At 43.8% G+C, this 13,478-nt stretch overlaps 1 protein-coding gene across 1 annotated transcript in view; it reads left to right on the forward strand.

Annotated features, from left to right (window-relative positions):
• Positions 1-12,340: 12,340 nt before the first annotated feature.
• LOC103372960 (lipid phosphate phosphatase-related protein type 5-like) overlaps positions 12,341-13,478 on the forward strand; it is a 53,927-nt gene continuing 52,789 nt past the window's right edge. Inside the window, exon 1 of the mRNA XM_008302741.1 lies at positions 12,341-12,354. The gene's annotated coding sequence lies outside the window, so the exon portion shown is untranslated. The remainder of the gene's footprint in view (positions 12,355-13,478) is intronic.

Below are 13,478 nucleotides of genomic sequence, written 5' to 3' on the forward strand. Positions count from 1 at the left end.
ATGACTGACTGCTGCTCACAGTGGGCAAATGATCACTTTCATGTGATTACTTTAAAACTACTTGATCAACAATTCGGGAAAGTTAATTTACTATTACTTCATACATTATTGGATGTCCCAGCTAACAGTAACCATCAGGGAACATTTGAGGAATGTTCCCTGAAGGTTACAAAAACTCTGACTAGAGCAGGAACACTGCAGCTCGAGCACTGTTAAACTACTCAGTGGACACTCGTGTTTCACTTCTATGAACATGTTGACCAGTGAGTATGACCAGAGATGACTGTCACTATAACAAGGCACAAGTAGCAAAACAATGTTATTTTTATTTTTTTAAAGTAATGACCCAAACACACTGACACTTGCTTTACTCTATATGGAATAAAGAAACACCTCAAACTGTATTTTCTTTCTCTGTCTGTGGAGATGGGATTGACTGACTTCATGTGTCAACTGTAGGTAACTGTGATGTCACTGTTTTGATATGAGTTAGATCTTTAGTCATCAACCTGCACTAATTAAGGAATATTTAGAGGATCATGTCATGAGATGACTTTCCTTGGGGGGATTATAATGTTAGAATAAGTACAGTGCCTTGAAAAAGTATTCGCCCCCTTCTCAAATTCTTATTTTTTTGCATATTTTACCAACTTTAATGTTTAAGATCATCAAACAAATGTAAATATCAGACAAAGATAACCCAAGTAAACACAAAATGCAGTTTTTATATGATGACTTTATTTATTAAAGAAAAAAAATAAACTATTCAAAGCTGCCTGCCCTGTATGAAAAAGTAGTTCCCCCTGAACCTACCTGGCTGGGCCGTCCTCAGCAGCAACAGCTGAAGTCAAGCGTTTTCTACAACTGGCGATGAGTCTTTCACATCTCTGTGGAGATATGTTGGCCCACCCTTCTTTGCAGAACTGATTTAATTCAGCATCACTGGAGGGTTTTCCGGCATGAACGGCCTTTTTAAGGTCATACTGAAGCATTTCAATCAGATTCAAGTCTGGACTTCGACTCGGCCGCTCCAGAACCTTCATTTAGTTTCTTTAAACCATTTAGAAGTGGACTTGCTGGAGTGTTCTGGATCGTTGTCCTGCTGCAGAACCCAAGTGTGCTTCAGCTTGAGGTCACGAACTGATGGCCGAACGTTCTCCTTCAGGACTTTCTGGTAGAGAGCAGAACTCATGGTTCCATTGATCACAGCAAGTCGTCCAAGTCCGTGCAGCGTGGGTTCTCTCCGGGTTCTCCGGCTTCCTCCCACAGTCCAGAAACATGCTGAGGTTAATTGGTGATTCTAAATTGTCCGTAGGTGTGAATGTGAGTGTGCTTGGTTGTCTGTCTCTAAGTGTAGCCCTGTGATAGACTGGTTACCTGTCCAGGTGAACCTGCCTTCACCCTGAGTCAGCTGGGATAGGCTCCGCCCCCCACGACCCTAGTGAGGATTAAGGTGTAGAGAAGATGGATGAGGAAAGAAAATTATGTGGAAATACTGAAGCAACATCTCAAGACATCAGCCAGGAAATTAAAGGAACCTTGAAGGGTACCGGTGGATGAAGAGGAGAAGTCAAAGCTTCAGGCCCAACTCCTCAGGGGTAAATCTTACATTAAAGGATGTATAGTTCATCAGCGAAGTGATTATCAGAATTAAAACCATTCAGAGTAACTTCCCCGTTGCTCTTGTTGTGTCAGTCTGTCACAGTATTTATTCCATTCTAAGCTTTCTTTAAGTTGTTTCTGATGAGCTCTGCCTCGTTACCTTTGTACCTTAGTTAACCTTCATAAAAAGGCAATACGGGTGTGAAAGTTTCTCCGTAAATGCATTTATAGATCCCTCTCAGTCGATTCTCTTGGTACAACACATATTATGGGATATCACGCCCCCATGTGACCTGACTGAAGACACGTCTATTCACACCTTTACAGCAGATGATCTGTGACGACATATGTGAGGCCCCGTCTGCACATATAAATCCCTGTCATCATCACAGTCATCCCTAAGTTTGTAGCCGCTCTTCACCTCGCTAAGAACACCTCCTTGAGATGAGCTAGCTAGCTACCGCTAGTTAGCTCATAATAGGCTACTGCTGTCTTGAAATTGGTTCAACTGCTCTTGTTGGTGTTAACCACCGCTACGACTGTAACGTGCCTGGCTGAGCTTTGTGTCTCGATATGAGCACCAAGCCAAAGTCGAGGAAGAAGTCTTCGGTCTTCCCCTGTCCTCAGGGATGTGGCTTCTGCCTGCACGACAAAGACCAGCATGAAGCATGTCCTGTCTGTCTGGAAATAGCCAGGAGAGCGTTGGCGGACTGTGAGATGTATGAATTCTGTCGCCAGCTTCGGTGTTCAACCCTCGAGAGATGGGTCACTTTTCTGGAAAAGAAATGTCGGATGGCGCGACTCTCTCCTCTCCTCGCAGAGTCGAGAGACCCAGCCTAGTCCAAGTCCCACATCGAGAGGTTCTCGGTTGAAGTCCCTGCTGCTAGCTGGGCAGACCACATTGATTATGCTGATGGGTTAGCCGAGCTCGAGCCAGAGCCCTTCAAGCGGGCTGGTCAGCCATTCAGTCTGGCAGCCTTTGGCTATGGACTGTATCTGGACTTGGACGGTGCTGATTAAGCTGGCCTAGTTAATCCACTGCCTATGGAGCCGTCCCTGGCTGCTTACCTGGCCCCGCAACTCTCCCATCCAAGCACTGCAGATTCTCTGCTTCGCAGCTGGAAAAAATCTGCCGAGCTCAGGCGGGCACAGCCTTACATGTCTCACGCTGTATGTGTTGTACTGAGTGAATCGACTGAAAGGGAACAAAATGTTATGTCTTTAACTTCTGTTCCCTGAAGGAGAGGAACGAGGTACAACATTTGGTTGCCCCGCGGCACAGCTGGGCTCAGTGGAGAGCGGCTATCGAACTGAGGGATGACTGTGATGATGACAGGTATTTATATGTGCAGGCGGCCTCACATATGTCGTCACAGATCATCTGCCATAAAGGTGTGAATAGACGTGTCTTCAGTCAGGTCACATGGGGGCGTGATATCCCATAATATGTGTTGTACCAAGAGAATCGACTGAGAGGGATCTATAAATGCATTTACGGAGAAACTTTCACACCCGTATTGCCTTTTTATGAAGGTTAACTAAGGTACAAAGGTACCCTCCCTTAAACAAGGGGGAAGAGTAGTCGGAGAGAAGTGAAGAACTCTCGCTGCTGGAGTCCCGGGGCATTACCAGCCATCGGCCATCACCAAGCAACCAACCCGTCATACAATCTACATTCCTCAACAATAACCAACACTGATGATCCTGAGCAACCAGTACTGAATTTAAATACTACGAACACATAATGATAATAATAAAGAAATCAACAAAGAACAATGAAATTAGCCTTGTTCTGTTTGAAATAAAATATTCAGTCAGTTACTCTGGGATCAGTTACTTCTTCTCTCACATAATACACAAACAGAGTGTTTTCAGTCAGGTCACACAGGGACGTGATATCACATATCACTATATGTGTTGTATCCTGTATCCTCCATCCTCTCCTTTAGGGATCAGAAGCTACAGACATAACATTTCGTTCTACAAAACATCCAAGCTGGCTTTTCAAAAGTCACTTTCTCTGTAATAGTTGGGGTCGGTGGATTGATGGAAACAAATGCAGTAGAAAAATAGGACTGCTTCTAGGATTACTGTTTATTGGGAGCAGTTTTAATAGTTGACACCTGATTAATAAACCTTTGTCACTTTAAGATACATGATCTTTCTCAGCTTGTGGTAACATGTTCTTATGTGTATGCTTGCTTTATCACGTGTGTGTCACGTCTTCCTGCTCACCGAGGCCAATTCATAACAATACAGGGATTGTGTTTATCAAGGATAACATATTCACACAGCTCTCCTGGAGAAGGCTGGCTCTCCGCTCTGTGCTGTAGTGTTGTGTAATGAGGGCTGGCAGACTGCTGCTCAGCGGGATAAAGATCACTGGAGCTGAGGCTGGGTGTGCATGCTGTGCTGGTCTGTAAATACACTGAGATTCTCAGGGTGGACTGCGAGACTTTGAATGTCATTTTGAGCTTCTCCCGGGTCCCCATGGGTCCCTCTGGTGTCAGGAAGCATATCAAACTAAACCATAAATAAGGTCAATAAACCAGACTTTAGTCAACAATATTTTTCAGTATCTAATATAATATAATGAAAGCACCAGAGGTAGCAGTTTCCTGCAGTGTGTATTTTTTTTTATTTGTCCTGATTATACTGACATGCTTTCACTTTAAGTAACAAGGATCTGAATATTTTCTCCATAACTCCATTGCTGACTATCAGAGCAAATTAACACTAAATGTGATTTGTGTAGTGAGAAAAAACAGCCTAATTTCACATCCCTCTCAATCAAAGTGGTGAGTGGAATAGTGGGTTTGTTGTGTGAAGAGAGTCTCTGAGTGTTGCTATGAATCCAGTAAAGTTAATTCAGTTGATCTTAACGAGCTTCAATAAACAGAATAGTTACTGGAAGTCTGCGTGTTGTGTCGGCTGTCAAGAGAAATAAAGAGTCTCATCTGCTACTTTACTATAACAACAGCGTTTTGCATTTTGTTAAATGAAGGTGTTTGTTATAAGGTGCAGCACACCTGCTAATTAAGCAGCTCAGCAACAACTGACTAATGCTAGAGTCACAGTCTATACGAGTGTTTAGACAAATGCATCAGGGGATAGAAAACATGGAGCATGCAGCTTGCAGAATGGTGCAGATAGATAGCGGTAGATGTACAGTAGGTGGCGCACAGTGTCAGCTGTTGCTTTGTCATCTGGGCCACAGTCAGGAAACGGAAAAGTTTTCTTGACTTTATGCAGTTATTAGCTTCGGCGCTAACCAGGGCTAACCAGTTACAATCACACTTTCTGTGCACACACAACTAAATTTTAAATTAACTGTTTCAGACGAATTTTCTTAATGAATCCTTCAGAATCAAAACTTTTCAACCGGTTCCAGGTAGGACGTGGTTCCCGGTGCCCAGCCCGAGTCAGTTCCTCTGTTTTCACGTCAGCGTGTTATCATCTGTTTGCTTCACTCATAGTCTCTGTGCTCTCATGTTCAGCTCATTCATACAGGCTTATTCCCAATAAAGTTGTTCTCATTTACATCATTTTCTAAAATCAAATCACAAGACACAAGGCTGAGTATAAAATGAAATGCAGCCCATTAAGAATAACCAGCAGTCATTTCTCAGCTGCTGCTCTGTACCAGCAAAACACTGACTTTATGACAAACACCAAAGCCCCAGGCAGGGGCTGTTTAAACCTCCCTGTACACCCGTTTGTTCCCCGCTGACACACTCCCTGTATCATCAAAGAGCTTCTGCAGATGTATACGGGGTGAAGAGGAAGGCAGTGAGCCCCATGTCCATCACCTCAGCAGACACAAGGCTGTGGAGCCTCACACACTCTGGTCTGTAGTTGATCCTCCCTGCAGCTAGGGGGCAGTGATAGTTGTGTTGTGTTGCATTCAACCCAAGTGGGTTTGTTGGCCTGTATTAAGATGTGTTCTATGTGAGCAAAGTGAGTAGATATTATTATTTTAATAAAAATACTTTAGTCCAACTTTAACAACAGCAGTGTACAAGTAAACAGTTTGAGCAGTTCACCTTCTACATGCTGAACCATCATGGATATTTACTTCATAACACAACAGTTTATGTAATTTTTCTGCTCGTTGTCACTAAAATGAAGCAGATATTTCATTACATTTTCTTTAAATTCTATTGCCTCTACCTGTTTTTCATCAGGAAAGTTGTGCAATTAGCTATTTCCTCATGATATCAGTTTTATCTGGTTCCGTCTTTGTCACGGATAAAAACGTGGTTGACAAAAATAATCAGTTCTTTTTGTGATTTCTTACATTCTCTCTTGTCCAACTTGTTTTTTGTTTCTCTGCAGATTGTGCTGATAAGATCAACACGTCAACATGCCTCCAAAACACCTCAGCAGGAAAGAGCGAAGGAAGCTGTACACCTCTCTAGCGGGCGAGGTAAGAGACAGGATTAGTCTGATGCCTTTAATGATACGTCAGAAAGCTTCTGTTGACATGTTTCCTGTGGATTTATGTTAACTAAACTGAGGGCTATTTTCCTTGTAGATCACAAACAAGGACACCATGTTTATACTAGTTCTACCTGACACAATGTTAGCAGTCAGCCAAGTGATGGAAATTAGAATAACTTTATTTATTGATTGATTTATTGTAACTGGTGATTATTAACCCTGGCACCTGAAGAAAGCCTTTTTGGTCAGATGAGTAATTCTGACGTGCAACAAGAATCTTCATGAGCACTTTTAAAAAATAGCATTTTGTCCCCACTTAGTGGCCAAACAGTTGAATTACACATTTCACAGATGTAGTGAAGTCATCCATCCATCATCTCTACACCTTAATCCTCACTATGGGGGGCCGGAGCCTATCCCAGCTGACTCAGGGTGAAGGCAGGTTCACCTGGACAGGTAACCAGTCTATCACAGGGCTACACTTAGAGACAGACAACCAAGCACACTCACATTCACACCTACGGACAATTTACAATCACCAATTAACCTCAGCATGTTTCTGGATGAATACCTGTGATTGGCTTTGATTGGCTGGTGAAAGTGAGCCGTGATGAGCTGAGCTGTTGATCAACTGGTGAACTGCCTCTGACTGGCTCCAGCTAATGGGGCTTTTGATTGGTGGAGAGCACTGACCTCTGATTGGCCTGAGAGGATTTGTCTCTAAATTGTGAGGGAGAATTAGCCTTTGATTGGCTGGATGGAAGAGATTGGCCCTGGTTGGCCAGAGAGAGAGCTGCTGATTAGCTTAAGAATAGAGCTAACGAGAGAAAAGCCAGGATTGGCCAGAGAGAAGGGCCTGGAGGCGTGGTTAAAGGTTAAAGGTGTCTGGTGACAGAACAGTGACAGAATAAAATCCAGAAGCAGTGATGAGAGCAACTCCACCAGCTGTGTTTTGAGCTTACGTTGGAGTCAGTAAAGCCTGAGGGATGTTTGTGCAGAGAAGATGACGTTGGCATCAGTTGTCTGAGAGAGGAGGATGGAATTCAGTGTACCAGTGGATCAAATATATTCATTCCACTAAAATTTGCATGTATAGCACTGCGTATTATCATCTTAGTGATGCGTTATTTGAGTTCTCAAGTAGCATGTGGCTGTGGCTCAGGTGGTAGAGCGAGTCGGTCGATGATTGGAAGGTCAGCGGTTTGATTCCACCCTGTCCTTTGCCTTTTGCCTGGTGTGAATGCGTATGAATGGATTGTTTGAGGTGGTGGTCGGAGGGGCAGAATGGCAGCCACGCCTCTGTCAGTCTGCCCCAGGGCAGCTGTGGCTACAATTGTAGCTACCACCACCAGGACGAATGTGTGTGAATGAATAATTGACAGTGTAAAGCGTCTTTGAGTGTCCAGAAAAGCGCTATATAAATCTGATCAATTATTATTATTATTGTTATATTATTAATATATTTCATTCTTTGTGGGATTTAACATAAATTCATGGACAAACATGTACATACACACGTAAACACATATTTATTCTACGCAGTGTTTCACAGAAACTACCATAGACAGTGTTTTTTTTGTTTTTTTTGCGTTGTACAGTGTACGACTATCACCATGATACTAAGCTGTTGTTCAGGGTTTCACCACTGGAGGGCGCAACCTGTGTACTTTTTAGGAGGCATGAACACCCTGACATACAGCAGAGCGTACAGGAATTTGTTCTGCTGTGTGTTTAGCTTATTTGTACTAGTATGACCTAAGACCAAACGATACTGATCAGTTTAGTAAATGTCTCTGTAAAAACATACATTTTTCCGTTCTGTCCATCTTGTCAGCACAGCAGAGGACTTATTGGGCATCACACGCCTTTATTATTGAGTTGACAACCAATAGATGACGGAATGTCTACACCCCTCATAAATCAATATTCTGATATTTCTGGTATTTCGTAGTAAAGGATTAGAGCTGCATGGGAGGACTGGATGGACTGTGATAACACCCAGCGAAGGCAGAGCAGATGTTGGCTTTTGTTTTTTCCTGGGAGGGGTGAGGAGCCAATTAGTCTGGATTAGAACGCTAATGCTTTGATTACATGATAGAAGACAAAGCATGCATGTACCATGTTCCTTCGAGGAGACAGCAAACAGATTTGTGTTGTTTAAGGTCTCAACGTGACTGCATCACGGTGTCAAGATGTTTGGTTTTGTCCTCGCATGTTTGCTTTTACTGTTTAACTAAATGACTTTATCAGCTCAACAGATGACTGGGTTTTATGCTAAATGTTTATAAAGAGTTTGGGCTCTCTAGTCATCCCAACCCTGGTCTTTCCTCCTGAGCACCACAACCCATTTATTTGATGTTACAGATGTCTTTGTTTTGAAAAGGCTCTTTTATGAGAGAAGGAAATCACTGGTTCAGTCCAGACAGACAGTCAGGGAAAATTTATTTTGCTTATTTTTTGGTCTTTTTTGCCTTTATTTGATCGTGCAGTAGAGAGAGAGACAGGAAGTGGGGACAAGAATGGGGGAGGGACCTGCAGAAAAAGGCCATGAGCGGGATTCAAACTCATGACCTCTGCATCGGGGACTATAGCCCCTGTACATGAGACATCAGCTCAACCAGGTGAGCTATAGCAGCGCCCCTTTTGCTTTTGTGATCTTTTAACAAAAGTCTGTTGCTTGAAGTAAATGAGACACTTTCATCTGTCACCCAGGAGGAGAAGGTCACGTCCAGCATGTAGCTGTATGATTCTTAGTTTTATTTTTCTTTGAACATTGATATATCATCACATGGTTCATAGCAAGTTTTATTTATGTAAAACCTGTAATGCTGTGGGGATGTGAGCCACTAGCAATGGAGGACAGCTTTAAGTAAACAAAGCAATTAGGACAAAGATGGCCTGCAACGGAGGAGTGACTCAACAAGGTGAGCAAAATGGAGGACATCAAAATACTGATCCTGAAAAATGCTAAGCTGCAGGGGCTGGCTTAGAAAGTGACAACAGAGGGCCGAGACGAGACAAGAGGTAAAACAAATAGCACAAAAAGGAAGCTGAAGAAGGGGAAGAAAGAGGGGAGGAGGACTGAGAGAACAAAGAAAATGATGAAAGAGACAAGGGGAGAGGACTAATCCTTCACTCTCTACTCTTCACTACCCCACCTCCCTCCAGCACCTCCTACATGTCTGTTGGAAAGACCATCCCTCAACAGAGGTGGAGGTCTGAGGCATCACCTCTCACCTGTTTACAGTTCAGTCCTAAGAACTCTCCCCAGGAAGACGAAACCACATCCACACCTAGCCACAGAGACCCTAACGAACCACATTGTGTCAGGGGGAGCACTAACGACCCACATAACGAGGGGGAGGAGCAACAAACCCATATTAAAACACAGCATCCTGTATGCTCCTTGATGCGACCTTGCGACTCCGGCGTCTGGAGAGAACGCAGCGTATCTCTGTAGAGCTGCCCAGGCTTCAATCGTCAATGCACGCCACAATTATTTTCTTTCAAGAACAGGGGCCTGCAGCTACTGTGTTCACATCAGCGGGTTGCAAGAAAGGCAGCATGAGGGCATGAATTTCTTATGAAGTGTGACATGCCAGATAAGGCCGGGCCGCTCGAAGCGTCGTACTTTCAAGTTTTCTCCTCCACCATATTGCCTTTTAATGAGAAGTGTTTATTCACACGTGGTGATGAAATCAAATCGTGCACGCTACACTAGACTCACCTGCAGAAGTCAGACAGCTGCATTGGTCATTATCAGTTCTTATTCTGCAAATTCAAGTCATGTTCCTCTCCTGGCTCGGTTCTCTGTAGCTCAGTGTTAAATTGATTTCAAAATGATGCGTGCGCCTGTTAGCTGAGGTGTTTTTGCAGGCCTTGTTTTGTGATGCATTAGCTGCATCTGGGTTGCACTGCTGCCTTGGCAGAACGGTACCGGTGCAGGAAAATACAACGTAGGCAGTTCTTATATCTGAACTACAACACAGAATGTCTAGATTCCCAGTCAGTCAAAGACAAGTCATCCTGCACATGGGTTCATTATGACGTAGGCACACTGTGACTGAAGGCAGACTTCACTCAGCAGGAAGCAAATGCATGTTTGTTTTGTATATCAAACAGCCTTGTGCGTTAAAAGTGTAGATGACTTGTTCCCTCCTGGTGTCAGTCTCTGTACCTGTATTGGTTGGTACTACATTGAGTATCGTGTTTCTTGCTCCACCAGATTCCACCAGATGTTGGGGCTGCTGAGTCAGTACTTAAAGTCAGAGAATGAGTCAGGGTCTTGTACATCTTGTTGCATTTTCTGCATCTCAGGTAAGACTGGAGGGCTGCAGGTGGATCAGTGGTTAGCACCGTCGCTTCGCAGCTAGAAGGTCGCCGTCCAGAAACATGCTGAGGTTAATTGGTGATTGTAAATTGTCCGTAGGTGTGAATGTGAGTGTGCTTGGTTGTCTGTCTCTAAGTGTAGCCCTGTGATAGACTGGTTACCTGTCCAGGTGAACCTGCCTTCACCCTGAGTCAGCTGGGATAGGCTCCAGCCAGGTGTACACACACAGGACACAGTGGGATCAGAATGCAGTCAGATCAGCCAGACAGTGTTTGTAGGTGTTCTATGATCTTAAGAAAAATGTATTTTAATACCAGGTGTTACTGCAAAAACTGGATCAGATGTCAGGATCTAGCTAATGTAGAAAGACCAAATGTTCATGATGTACATAAGCAGGGTGATAGTCTGGTCTTCTGGTGCTTTCGATGCAAACTGACCACCTCGTCCATGTTTATCTGTTGTCCAAAAGCGCTGCTGCATGCACTGGAATGTCTTGTGCTGCAAAAACAAACCACCGAGTGAAGCAACTAGCAGCTCAGCTCACACAGACCGCACTAGGAGAAGCACTGGCATACCGGCCCAGTGTAGCCGGTGTAGCTCTCCGTCTGCCAGGCCCAGTTCTGCAGCACCTGCGAGGAGAGCAGCTCCAGCGAGCACATAACAGATAGAGGTGGAGAGGGCTGTCAGGGGGCTGCTTCCCTGCTGCAGTCTGTTCTTGCATCATCTCTGCATGCTCTGCTCTTGGCAGTGAGGTGGATGATTACTGCAATACTCACATGTACAGTGTTGCAGTAATTTGCATAACGGCAGCATTAATCTTATCTGGCATCCATTTCTACTGTTGTGAGGTTATTATAATATCCTTAAGTTGCACAGCATGCTCACATCTTAATGCTGACTAGGAATACAAAAGATGGCACCTGTGAGCCATTGTTTAAGCACTCTGCAAGCGTGGCTTATTAGACCTGCGTGGTTGTGTGTAATAGGAAAAATAAATCACCATCATGCAGGGACCACATTTAATCTGAGGTTAATAAACACTTTTGTTTTTTAAACAAAGCAGTGATATTTAGTTGGCATGACAGAATCTTTTAGGGAAGCAAACAGACACATCTCTGATTACCACCGACCAGCGTACGAGTGTCGGTTTCAGTGGGGATCCATTGATTCTAACTGGACTTGGTTTGACTGACAAATCTCAGAGAGAGTTAACAACACACACACAGTAGATATAGCATCAGAGCAAAGTATGGCAGGCATGTTTTCTTTGTGTTCCTCTCCTCTCTCCTTCCTTTCGTCTCCACCCTGAGGAGTGACTAATGAGCTTTGTTGTCGGCTGGAAACAGGTGTCCTGCTACACAGCAGCTCCTCTAAAAGCATGAAAAGACTCAGAACACGATGAAGCACAATGAAAAACACACTTGTAGAGGATACGACAGCACAAACACCTTTTGGCTGATAGAGCACGAACAAAGCACGAGTTTGATCACCAGCGCAACAAAAGCAAACTTGGGGAATTGCTTTGAAGAACACAGAGCGACAACTTTGTACAGAAAAGCACTTCAATGAGAAGGACTTAAAAAAAACAAAAACTCTGAAAACCTGAAAACAGGTAAAGGCATCATGCAGATTTGACAAATGATGCCGAGGAGCAGAGCAGCTTTGCTTTGGTTTACCAGTAAAGTATGTGCTTGGAGGCTCGACGTGTTGCGCGTTCAGAGACGGCCTCCTGCATACCGTAGCTGTAGCGAGTGTTATTTGAGCTGCTGTTTCTATCATCATGACCCAGTTTGACCTCCTCTGACCTCTGGCATCAACCAGGCCCAGAGAAATTTTATCTTTTCTGACCGTTCTCTGTAAATCCAGAGATGGGTGTGTGTGAAAGTCAGACCAGCTCATGTCGTGTCTAAAGACATTTAAATCACATTTATTCCCCGTTGTGATGCTCAGTTTTAGCTTCAGCCGGCTGCTTTGACCACATCCACATGCCAGAATGCAGAATGCAGAATGCGCTGACTTGCTGCCATGCGGTTAGCTGTTGAGATGTTTGCATTAATGAGCAGTTAAAACGGCGTACCTGATGACGTGGCCGATAAATGTACACACACATATATTTTGTTGTCTTCATGTGAAAAACAAAATGTTTAAATGTAGGTTGTCTGTTTTCTGTCTCCATCTTCTCTCAACTTCACAGCGTTTACAGACAAGATGCTGTATTTCAGAGAGAGAGCTTTACTCTGACAGCAGCACAAATGGATTCATCACCTTTTCAATTAAAAGAAAAACACGATTTCTCTCATTTTCCAGTGTGTGAGGCTTTTAGCGGCGCTTCAGTAGCTCCACACTATCGACACCTACATCTGTCACAGCTGTGTTCCTGATTTAAACATCTCAACAACTATCAGATGGATTGCCATGAAATGTGGTTCAGACTTCCCCTCAGGATGAACTGGAATAGCTTTCCATCTCGCTCCATCCTTTACATTTGTCCATTTTTATTTTGTTTATAACTTAATACAGTGGAAACCCATCCCATGAGTCTCACATATTTGTGCTCATAGCAGCTACTAAATGTAGAATTGACACAGTGAAGGAGGCCATTACTCAGAACCGCCAGCGTGTAGCCGCCTGACTCCACCGTCTCCACTCCTCTGACAGCCTTCACTTATGGATTTCACCGGAGCAGATAACGTTCCTGGCGTTGGGGGAAGAGACAAAGCGAGCGAGGTGTGTGAAATAAGACGAGGCTTCGGCGATCCACGTACGGAAATGAGGTCACTTTGCAACTGAAGAAGAAGAAAAAAGCTAAATAAAATAACTACAAAGCCGGTGGGGTGACGAACGTAACGCAGTCATTCCAGTGTGCCAGAAAGTGGAAACACATGAAGAGCTATGAAAGAATTATAGCATCATAAAGGAGCACAAACAGAGGAACAAAAAGAGGCGAACAGTATGTGATGAAAGTTTGCCAAAAGAAAAAGATCAGCATAAGAATGGAGCTTATGTGATACGTATTGAGAGAACAGTTATAAAGCAGTCAGGGTTTCCTCGTCATGTTAACGACTTCGTCTTCTCTGAAACTCTCAGTGAAGGAATGTTATACTGA

The sequence above is a fragment of the Stegastes partitus genome, unplaced genomic scaffold (assembly GCF_000690725.1).
Source record: "Stegastes partitus isolate 25-593 unplaced genomic scaffold, Stegastes_partitus-1.0.2 Scaffold1867, whole genome shotgun sequence".
In the NCBI taxonomy this organism is placed as follows: Eukaryota; Metazoa; Chordata; class Actinopteri; family Pomacentridae; genus Stegastes; species Stegastes partitus.